The sequence below is a fragment of the Erinaceus europaeus genome, chromosome 17 (assembly GCF_950295315.1).
Source record: "Erinaceus europaeus chromosome 17, mEriEur2.1, whole genome shotgun sequence".
Taxonomy (NCBI): domain Eukaryota; kingdom Metazoa; phylum Chordata; class Mammalia; order Eulipotyphla; family Erinaceidae; genus Erinaceus; species Erinaceus europaeus.
Window position 1 is genome coordinate 15,870,877 of NC_080178.1, and position 10,648 is coordinate 15,881,524.

A 10,648-nucleotide genomic window follows, 5' to 3' on the forward strand; every position below is an offset into this window, starting at 1 on the left:
CTTTGCGCCACGTGCGCTTAACCCGCTGCACTACCGCCGGACTCCCCATATTGTTTTTTCTGTGTCTCTCTGTATTTCTCTGCCTCCTGTGAATTCACCTCCTCAACAACCCTCAGGAGTCTGGGCTTCCAACTTTCCTCCCTGGCTTCAGCAAAGTGCCCTGTCAGATAAATTTTGTCTTCAGTGTGTACGCATGTAGGTGAGTAAGTTTGTTTAGTTAGTCAGCACAGTTATACAGCTTGTCTGCAGTTTCTCTACTCTTCCCAGGAGCCCTCCTCCTCCTTGGCCTGGGTCATATTCCATTCAGTGGACCCATGTCACATCTCTCTCTCTCCCCTACTCTAACCTCATTCTGAGCCTTCATTTATGCTAAGCGGTAAGTGACTTCTGGTGACTTGTAGTGAATGCCCTTCCCCCCCAAGGGCAGATACTGAGGCATAGAAGAAAAAAAAAAAAACCCTTCCTGTCCTCAAGGATCTCTGTTCCTAGCATCCTATATATTTACTTTAAATTTTTTATTTGGGAGGCCAGGTGGTAGTGCAGCAGGTTAAGTGCGCATGGCATGAAGCGCAAGGACCAGCTTAAGAATTCCAGTTCAAGCCCCCAGCTCCCCACCTGCAGGAGAGTAGCTTCACTGGTGGTAAAGCAGGTCTGCAGGTGTCTATCTTTCTCTCTCCCTCTCTGTCTCCCCCTCCTCTCTCGATTTCTCTCTGTCCTATCCAACAACAGCAATGGGAACAATAACAGTAACAACAATAAGGGCAACAAAATGGGAATAATGGCCTCCAGGAGCAGTGGATTTGTAGTGCAGGCACCAAGTCCCAGCGATAACCCTGGAGGCAAAAAAAAATTTTTTTTACTGGTTATTTATTTGTTGTCATCACTGTGTCTCACCATTCATCACCACTCCAGGCCAACTTTTTCACATGGAGAGTCAGAGACAGAGACAGAGTGACACAGAGACGAAAAGACAGCACAGTATCAAAACTTCATCCAGTGTGACAAGGGCCAGGTTCAAACCTGGATTGTGCTCAGGGCAGAGGAAACGCACCACCCAAGTGAGCTATCTCAGTGCCCCATGTATTTTCATTTCTCCCCGAAAGACCCACCCCATGCTGTGCCCAGCTTTGTGTTCAAGCACTGGTGCAACCATTAAAAGGTACAAGAGAGGGGGTTGGGTGGTAGCGCAGCAGATTAAGCACAGGTGGTGCAAAGCTCAAGGACCAGCATAAGAATCCCGGTTCAAGCCTCAAGCTCCCCACCTGCAGGGGGGGGCGTCGCTTCACAAGCGGTGAAGCAGGTCTGCAGGTGTCTGTCTTTCTCTCCCCCTCTCTGTCTTCTCCTCCTCTCTCCATTTCTCTCTGTCCTATACAACAACAATTACATCAATCATAACTACAACAATAAAACAACAAGGGCAACAAAAGGGAATAAATAATAAATTAAAAAAATGTAAAGGTACAAGAGGCACAAGGGTCAATGGGTCCCTCTTCTCTTCCGTCAGTCATGTGGCTGGTTGAGGTGTTCTAAACTAAGGCTGTGGCATCATTTCCCGCCAGCTCCTTCAAAGCCATTGGGGTACTCTGAGAAGAGTGTCAGGCTTGGACCACTTGCTCTCTGAGGGGGGAAAGATCACTAGCAGATGAAGGAGAGAAATTGAAAAAACACCTGAGACTCACCTCCTCTTTCAAAACGCTTTACTTTTTAGCTGTTGTCACTTAGCCCTTCAGTTTTACGAACTCCACTGGAAGGAAGTTCTCTAGGTTTTGTAAACAGATCCCCTGCCCTCAAGGAGCTCACAGGTCATGTTTTATTCTGTGTTTAGCTCCTAGCTCACCCAGGGCCTCTGGCTACCTGTTGAACTTCTCAGTCTTCATGTTTATTTAATCGGCTATGGAGGACAGACCACCTGGCCACCTGTGTGGTGTACTAACAGCTCTCAGGACTATGTAAGCAGCTTGGAACTAGGTCCCAGAGGGATCCTAACTTAAGCTCGGCTGTGGCTATGTTTCTGTGTTTTCCCACCTCTCTGTTGCTTTTTTTAAAAAACTTTATTATTTTTCCCCTTTTGTTGCCCTTGTTGTTTATCATTATTGTTGTTATTATTGTTGTTGTTATTGCTGTCATTGTTGTTGGATAGGACAGAGAGAAATGGAGAGAGGAGGGGAAGACAGAGAGGGGGAGAGAAAGACAGACACCTGCAGACCTGCTTCACCACCTGTGGAGTGACTCCCCTGCAGGTGGGGAGCCGGGGGCTCGAACCGGTCTGTGCACCGCCACTCTGTTGCTTTTTGTATTCTCCGTGCTCAGTGCACCCCAAGAAGGAGTTTCCATCCCTGCTCCCTCAGATCTACACACTGGGCTTCCTGAACACATGTCAAGAGCTCTGTCACTCCTGCCCCTTTGTCCTTGGCAGGGCATCTCAGAATCTGAGTATCTGACCCAGGGCATGTGAATAGAAACACTGGTCTTCATCCTTTTTCAGGACAGGCCTAGGTCCTCCAAAAGCATTTTTTGGGGGGAGGGGTCCTGCAAAACCACAGCCCAGGCAGGAGGTGATTATGGTGCTGTCTGATGGGGACCCCTCCCTGTGGCAGCTAATCCTGTGACAGCTGGTTTGGGAGAAGTAAGCCTGGGTCACCCGATCTCCCTCAGGGCTCCAGGGAGAAGCTGCTTGGTCCCCAGGATCCTTCTGCCATGGGATCCGCTTCTTGGGGATAATGAGTTCTCTTCTGCCAACCCCCCCCCCCCCTACACACACACACACACACACACACACACACACACACACACACCCATCAATCCCAGCCGGCTGTGTTATGACACCTTGAGATGTTTGTTGACAGCATTTTCCTCCTCAAATATCAAGCCATCTTCCCAAGGTGAGACGAGCCAGGGAGAAGAGGACTCAGGTCACTTTCCCTCTGGTCACCATCGTCATTGTGGTGCCCAACTCTGGACTGCTCCCTCCTGAGCGTTTTCTAGAAGGATTCTGATCTCCCCTGGGGTTCTGGCCCGACCCCTTGGGAAGTGATTTTTTTTTTTTCAGAATCCCGCAGGTACATGACTCTTAGCACTCAGCACCCCTCAGTTCCAGCCATTGTTTCTCTTTAAAATGCACACACTGAACAGCCTCATTCTCCTTGCTGTTTGTTCGGTTGTTCGTAGATGGTAGCTTCGGCCTTGATTTATGAGCTGGCCACGCTGTGCCTAATTATTTCTTCATCTTTACTCAGAGAGTCTTCCCTCCCTTAATCACTCTTGGTTTTCCCCTAAACTGTCACTCTCTCTGCAGTTGTGTGGGACTGTAGCTCAGGCTGCCACGTCCAGCTCCTGTGAGGAGACCCCGCCTCTCAAGTGTGCAGCGAACTTGCTCAAGACCCGCCCCGTTCCCTCCCACTCCGCCCCCGGTGGTGTGAGTCAGCTGCTTTCTGGTTGTTCAGTATTTGACACTTTCATAATTCCAGTTCGTTGGCAATGACATATTACAATCTCCCTCTCACGTGCATGAGAGAATCATTCTTCATCTATTAAAGCATTTATTCCCACTATCTTCTGAGTCAGGCGCTCCATTTCCATTTTAGATGCTTTTCTGACTTCTGCTGTGTGTGGGTGCAGGTGTGTGTGTGTGTGTGTGTGTGTGTGTGTGTGTGTGTGTGTGTGTGTGTGTGTGTTTGTTGCAGACATTGTGAGTTAGAGGAGAGGACTCTGGATTTTCCCTCCAGTAGAGCGACCTCCTTTGCTGCCCCATCTGCAGAGCGTGGTTGAGAGGACAGAGTGAAGCAGGGACCCAGTTCCAGTTTCCCCTTAGCTCCTGTACTTTTCCAGGTCACCCCCAGACTTTATAGTTTGTAGACAAGGGCAAGTCCAAAAATATGTATTTTGAAGCACGACGTACACCTCTTAATGACTTTCACTATCATTCATAAAAAGGCTATTGGAGTGCTCGCTTCGGCAGCACATATACTAAAATTGGAACGATACAGAGAAGATTAGCATGGCCCCTGCGCAAGGATGACATGCAAATTCGTGAAGCGTTCCATATTTAAAAAAAAAAAAAAGGCTATTGGAAAGCAAACCAAAAGGAATAATCAAGAATGCTATCATTTATGAGTTAAAAATTAAGTTCTGGGGCAAGCAGTGGCACACCTGGTTGAGAACACACATTACCATGCTTGAGGACGTGAGTTTGAGCTTCACAAAGTCTGCTTCGCCTCTCCGCCCTCTCTACCCCTCCTCCCTTCTCAATTCCTGTTTATCCTATTAAATAAAATAAAAAGGAAAAAAAATAGAAGTGTGTGGCCACAGGGAGCCATGGATTCGTAGTGCCGGCACTGAGCCACAATGATAACCTTGGTAGCAATAAAAAAATAAATAAATAAAGTTCATTTAGCTTCACACAAGCCTTGCCCTGTTGCTCTTGTCTTCTCTTTCAAGGGGTGGGCAAGAGCCTGGCTCACAGATCAGCGTTTGGGACCCAGTGCATTCGCTGACAGTTTTTGTGGACTCTCCAGATTTGCTTTTCTGTGGAGACCTCATCCTGAAGTGCAGAGATCTAGGTGAGAGCTGAGGAAGCTGCAGATATATATTTTTCTCCATGATAACTTTTAAAGAACTCTTGGGGTGTGACTGCTGAGCCACAGGAACTTGGGATGATTAGAAACAAGAGCAAATGTGACAAGTCTGTGTGCACATAGAGTATGTGATGAGACGCAGAATACGTCTCATGTCTGAGCTCCTGTAGAATAATGGCTGTATTTGCATTTGAGTTTTTCACAAAAAGACGCAAGATGATGGTGCAAATTTGCCTTGTCAATGACGGAAGTGTGTCAGGATTTCTGGTGGTTTCACTTACATCCTGCTCCAGATCATTCAGCTTTTTACACACACCACACACACACACACACACACACACACACACACACACACACACACACACACACACCACATATATACTTTGGCATTGAAACATGCCAGATCAAGTCTATGCATAGGTGAATTGTTGCAAAATTTGAGCTAACTGCTCAGCTGGTTTTAGCTTAGGGGAATATGGAAAAATCATTGCTTTTTTACTTTATATATCTAATATATTTTATTTTTTTTACTTAAATGAGAGAGGGCAATATGGAGAGAAGCATACAGAGAGATGAGACATTGTTCAGATCAGGCTTTTGATGATGTGAGGGACTAAACCTGGGACTCTGTAGCTTCAGGCATGACAGTCTTTGCATAACCATTATAGTATCTCCCATACTCAATTATTATTATTATTATTATTATTATTATTATTATTATGCCTGCATGGTTACCACTGGGGTTCCTCTCCTGCACTACAAATCCATTCCTCCTGTGGCCTTTTTTTTCTATTTTGGGGGGGTGATAGGACAGAGAGAAATTGAGAGAGGAGAGGGAAATAGAGAGGGAGAAAAACACCTGCAGAACTGCTTCACCGCTTGTGAAGCAACCCCCCTGCAAGTGGGGAGCCGGGACCTCGAACCTGTATCCTTGCACGGGTCCTAGAACTTCGTACTATGTACACTTAACCTGGTGCCCAGCCCTTCAAATCTTTGTACACATGCATATACGCATGCATACATGCACATACTTTTTTCATCTGGGTTCTAATAAAGTCAGCTATATGGGGTTATATATGATCACCCAATATTCAGGGTGGGGCTCTCCAATTCCAGGTCAACTAGGAATACTAAAGGAAACCACCTGGGACTGCAACAAGACAGGACTAGAATGACTTCAGGAACACACCAAATAACCAATGAGTGCAAACACATGTGGCTCATGGACAGAGAGACGTCTAGGGAGACATTAAGCGGCTGGTGACAGTCTGGCAGTTTACCAGTAGAGATACCACCACCAGTCTGTTTCACCAACAAGGTAACAGCTGAAGGGAGAGAGGACTCCTGTAAGACTCACCAAATGCAACTGTGAGTCTCCATTGCTACTGCCCTCAGAATCTGGAGCAGCAGGGGCGGGGGGTCCTGTGCTGACACCAGGGGACAGAGAACTAACCAGGAAACTCAGGAGATCTGTACCTTGGTGGCCTAGCAGTGGGGCTATGAGAGTCTCTTTGCATAACCACTGGATTCTCTCTGCCACACCCTGCTTTATCTCTTGGTCAGGAGTCAGTGATTAAGCTAAGAAGCCTACTTATACTTTAAAAGCCCTCAGGCTCCCATAGCCTACAGGGAAGAAAAAGAACAAAAGAGGCTTTTAAGCCACTGAACTCCAACTCAGGGATTCAAGTAATATTGAAACAACTGTCAATTTTCACAACTGTGAACCCTTTAATTACCTTACTTAGACACAAGTCAATCCAGGAAAGAGTGATCTGTAATTTGAAAAGTACTGAGAGGGACCTCATGACATACTATATAAAATGGTTAAACCAACAAGAAGAAATATTAGAGAAATGAACCAGGACAAGAGTCCAGCTAAAAGCCCCCCAAAGGTTGAACCACAAAATAATGAGGTCAACATCCAAACACCAGTTAAGGAAATAATCACAGGAGTGAGTAAAGAGTTTGAAAGAATTGTCATGAGAAATGCAGAAACAACCAATGAGACTCAGGAAGAAAACACTAATTATCTCAAGGTTATTAGAGAGTTGAAAGCTGAAATAGCTGAGCTAAGAACACAACTAGCTGAATAAGCTAAAACAGTATCAGAACAGGGTAACAAGATAGATGAACTCCAGAAAACAGTAGGGGAGAGAGAGACTAGAATAAATGAGGCAGAAGACAGAATTAGCAAGATTGAGGATGAATTAGAGACAACTAAGAAAGGAGTAAGAAATCTCAAAAATAGATTAAGAGGTAATGAAAACAACAACAGAGATCTTTGGGATGACTTCAAAAGAAATAATATACACATTATTGGCTTACCAGAGGACGAAAGAGAGGGAGGGGAAGCATTCTTCAGGCCATAATAGCTGAAAACTTCTCTAGTCTAGACAACATCAAAGACATAAAAGTTCAAGAAGCCCAGAGGGTCCCAAACAGAATTAACCCAGACTTAATGACACCAAGACAGTTGTCTTTCTGTCTCTCTTCCTCTCTGTCTCTTCCTACACTCTTGGTTTCTGGCTGTCTCTATCCAATTCTTCTTCTAGTGTTTGCCCTTCTTCCATAGCCAGTCAACAGCGTCAGGTTTAGCCTGATGTCTGCTTGTTGCTGGCTTTGAAAGTGACTGGGATCCATGTGGATTCAGTCAGCTAGGAAGGATCGTCAGTTTCCCCTATAAATGGGTACTCACGGGATGCACCACAAGAAGGTCGATCCAATGCATCCCAATCTATCCAATAAATAAAGATAATAATAAAAACATCTTTACATAATGCACCAAAGTGAAAGACTCTGGGGTGGATGGGTGGGGAGAATACAGGTCCAAGAAGGATGACAGAGGGTTGTATTGTTATATGGAAAACTGGGAAATGTTATGCATGTATAAACTATTGTATTTACTGTCGAATGTAAAACATTCATTCCCCAATAAAGAAATTAAAAAGAAATATTCAGGGTGGGGCTCATGGGCCAGAAAGAATCTTCCAGGGACTACTGTTGAGTTTCAGTGACTGATCATGGCCAGAAGTGGGTGCTGAGCAGGCCTGCAGCATCCCTGTATCCGGCATGCACTGCTGCTACGCCCAAGAGCTGCTCCTGAGCCCCAAGTGCTGCTGAACTTAACTGAACATCTTAAAAATAAGGAGAAACATAGTCCAAAGTCCCATCAGAGCTGAGGAGCCCCAGAATTGGGCTAGAAGTGTCAGTCTTTCTAACTAGCATTTCGGTTACTGAGATGTTTAGCTCCTGAAATCTCAAGTCTGCTCTGAATGGGAAATGAACTTGAATTGCCCCATCTATGGTGGCATTTGGAAATGGATTCATTTCCTCAACACACACACACACACACACACACACACACACACACACACACACACACACACACACACACTTTAAAGCACCCTCCTTTCTTATAAAAAGTAACCTGGGAAACTTTCTGAACAAGAAATTAGCCTGAAAAGCCACAAAGCCTCAAAAAAAAAAAAAAAAAAAAAAAAAAAAAAAAAAAAAACTCTTTGACCCAGAAATTTTCCAGCTAAGCATTTATTTCATAAGCACTAGCTTCTAGATTTCTCTAACCCATGACACAATGAGTTATGCTTAAGTGATATTTCCTTAGAGGGCCTTGGCCACTGCACCCCATCCCCACCCCTATGCCCAAGGTAGCAATAGAAGTTTTCTGTCCTTGGTTTTCTTTACTTCCAAGCACTGAGCTCTAGGTGATAAGACACTGTCCAACTGTCACATAAGGTGAGCCCCATGATGGCCTGAACTTTGCTGTTTCACATTAGCTCTGTTCCCAGTGACTAAACTGGCATCTGACTCATTAAAGACTCTGAGTGAAGGTTCATTAAGAAACTCATGAGGACTATGTTACATAAATATCTCAGCTCTCAAGACTCTGTTTGACCAGCAGTAGATGTAATCACTTTCAAAATGTCCCCACTCTCTCACATGCTGAGGTCCCCTGGAAGTGTCCTTGAACTTGGTCCTGGTTATTGCTCACCTCCAGTGCTAGCCATTCCTACACACCCTGGCCTCCCCGATATCAGCTGGGAGTTGCTACTGCCATACACACCACCTATGTCTGCTGTTCCTTTCCCAGATGCTGCCTTCCCTTTGGTGTTTCATGTGGCTGGTGGTCATGCCAGGAATTGGGGCCTCACCCTTCCATGAGGCAGTTTCAGGCCAGCAACCTTCCATGAGTGACCTTGGCATGACTCTGCCCATTTGCACGGCACTCTTGCCAAGAGCTGCCAGGAGTGCTCTGCAGCAAAGTTACAAGGGTCTCAATATGTTACAACCTGTTCTCTATGCCCCAAACAAGCAGGCATGTTATAATAAGACACCCCCAAGCCTCAGGGCTGCTGGGTGCTGCTGGCCTCCCTTTGTATGTGTAACCTGCATTCCCTCCAGGCCCAGCCCCTGCTTCAATCTGGCAGTGAGAAGGGATGCAGAGGGGACAGGGTTTCTTCTTTCTTTCAGCAGGGAGTTGAATAATGGGAAGAGTTTCACAGCAGAATCGGAGCTAGAATCTGGGTGGGGTGGAGGGGTGGCAGGTAGGACCAACAGACAGAAGGCTCTTCTTCCCCCGAAACAACAGCATATTCTTCCCTGTCTGTTCCTGGCTCCATGGGGGTATTTTCCTATAATCTGAACTTTGTCTTGTTGTTGTTTACCATTTTATTGAGGTATAATTTACATTCACCAAATTGCACCTAGTTTTATAAGAGCACAGCTAGTTTTTGTTTGTTTGTTTTTTGCCTTGAAAGGGTTGTCAATGGGGTTCAGTGTCTGCACTACGAAACCACTGCTCCTGGTAGCCATATGTTCCATTTTATTGGCTAAGACAGAGAAATTGAGAGGGAAAAGGGATATAGAGAAGGAGAAAGAGAAGGAGCAAGAAAGATAAGACACCTGCAGACCTGCTTCGCTGCTTCTAAAGTGTCCCCCCGCAGGTGGTGAGTTGGGGATTTGAACCAGATCAGATCCTTGTGCTTAGTACTATGATAAGTACAGTTTTTTATTTAATTTTTTTAATTTATTTATTTATTTATTTATTTATTTATTTATTTATTTATTTACCAGAGCACTGTTCAGCTCTGGCTTATGGTGGTACAGGGGATTGAACCTGGGCTTTTGGAGCCTCAGGCATGGGAGTCACTTTGCATAACCATTATGCTATCTACCCTCTGATTTTTAATTTTTTTTTTGATAAGTGCACAGTTTTAAAGAATCTTGACAAATGCTAAAATCCATGCAACCAACCACATTCAGAAGTTGTAATATCTCCAGCATCCCCCCAAATTCTCTTGGAGCCCCTGCATTCTTCCCCCTCCCCATACCCTACCCCAGGGATGGTTTGGCTTGAGTTCCTGAAGGTTAGTTTTATCTGTTTGAGAATTTCATATAAGTGGAATCATTGAAAATACATTGTTGTGTCTGGCCTCTTTCACTAAGCTTTATTATTGTTATTTATTTATTTATTTATTGGACAGAGACAGCCAGAAATTCAGAGGGAAGAGGGTGATAGGGAGAGAAACAGAGAGATACCTGCAGACCTGTTTCACCACTCACAAAGCCCCCCTGCAGGTGGGGATCCAGGGTTCAAATCTGGATCCTTGTGGATTGTAACATGCTCCACCAGGTGCACTACCGCCTGGTTATCACTAAGCTTTTTATTTCCAGATGTTTCTTTTTAATTTTTCATATTTTATTTATTTTATGAGAGAGAAAGAGAAGCACCAGAGCAATGCTCAGCTCTGGTTTATGGTGGTGCTGGGGATTAAACCTGGGACCTCAGAGCCTCAGGAATGAAAGTTTTAAGCATAACCATTATGCTATCTCTACAACTCCTAAAGATGCTTCTATATTGCACAAGCTAATAGTTCATATGGTTGAGCACCACTTCATTGTCTCCGAAGACTACATTCATCTAGACATTCATTGGTGATGGACATTTTAGGATTGTTCTAGTTTGGAGGCTACTCTAAATAAAGTTCCTATGAACACTTGGAGTAATGTTTTGGTGGCCATGCTTTTATTTCTCTTGGGTAGACTGGAATTGCTAG

At 44.9% G+C, this 10,648-nt stretch overlaps 1 non-coding gene across 1 annotated transcript; it reads left to right on the forward strand.

Annotated features, from left to right (window-relative positions):
• Positions 1-3,942: 3,942 nt before the first annotated feature.
• LOC132534117 (U6 spliceosomal RNA) lies at positions 3,943-4,049 on the forward strand. The gene has a single exon (XR_009545796.1). It is a non-coding gene; the product is annotated as a U6 spliceosomal RNA (small nuclear RNA).
• Positions 4,050-10,648: the final 6,599 nt, after the last annotated feature.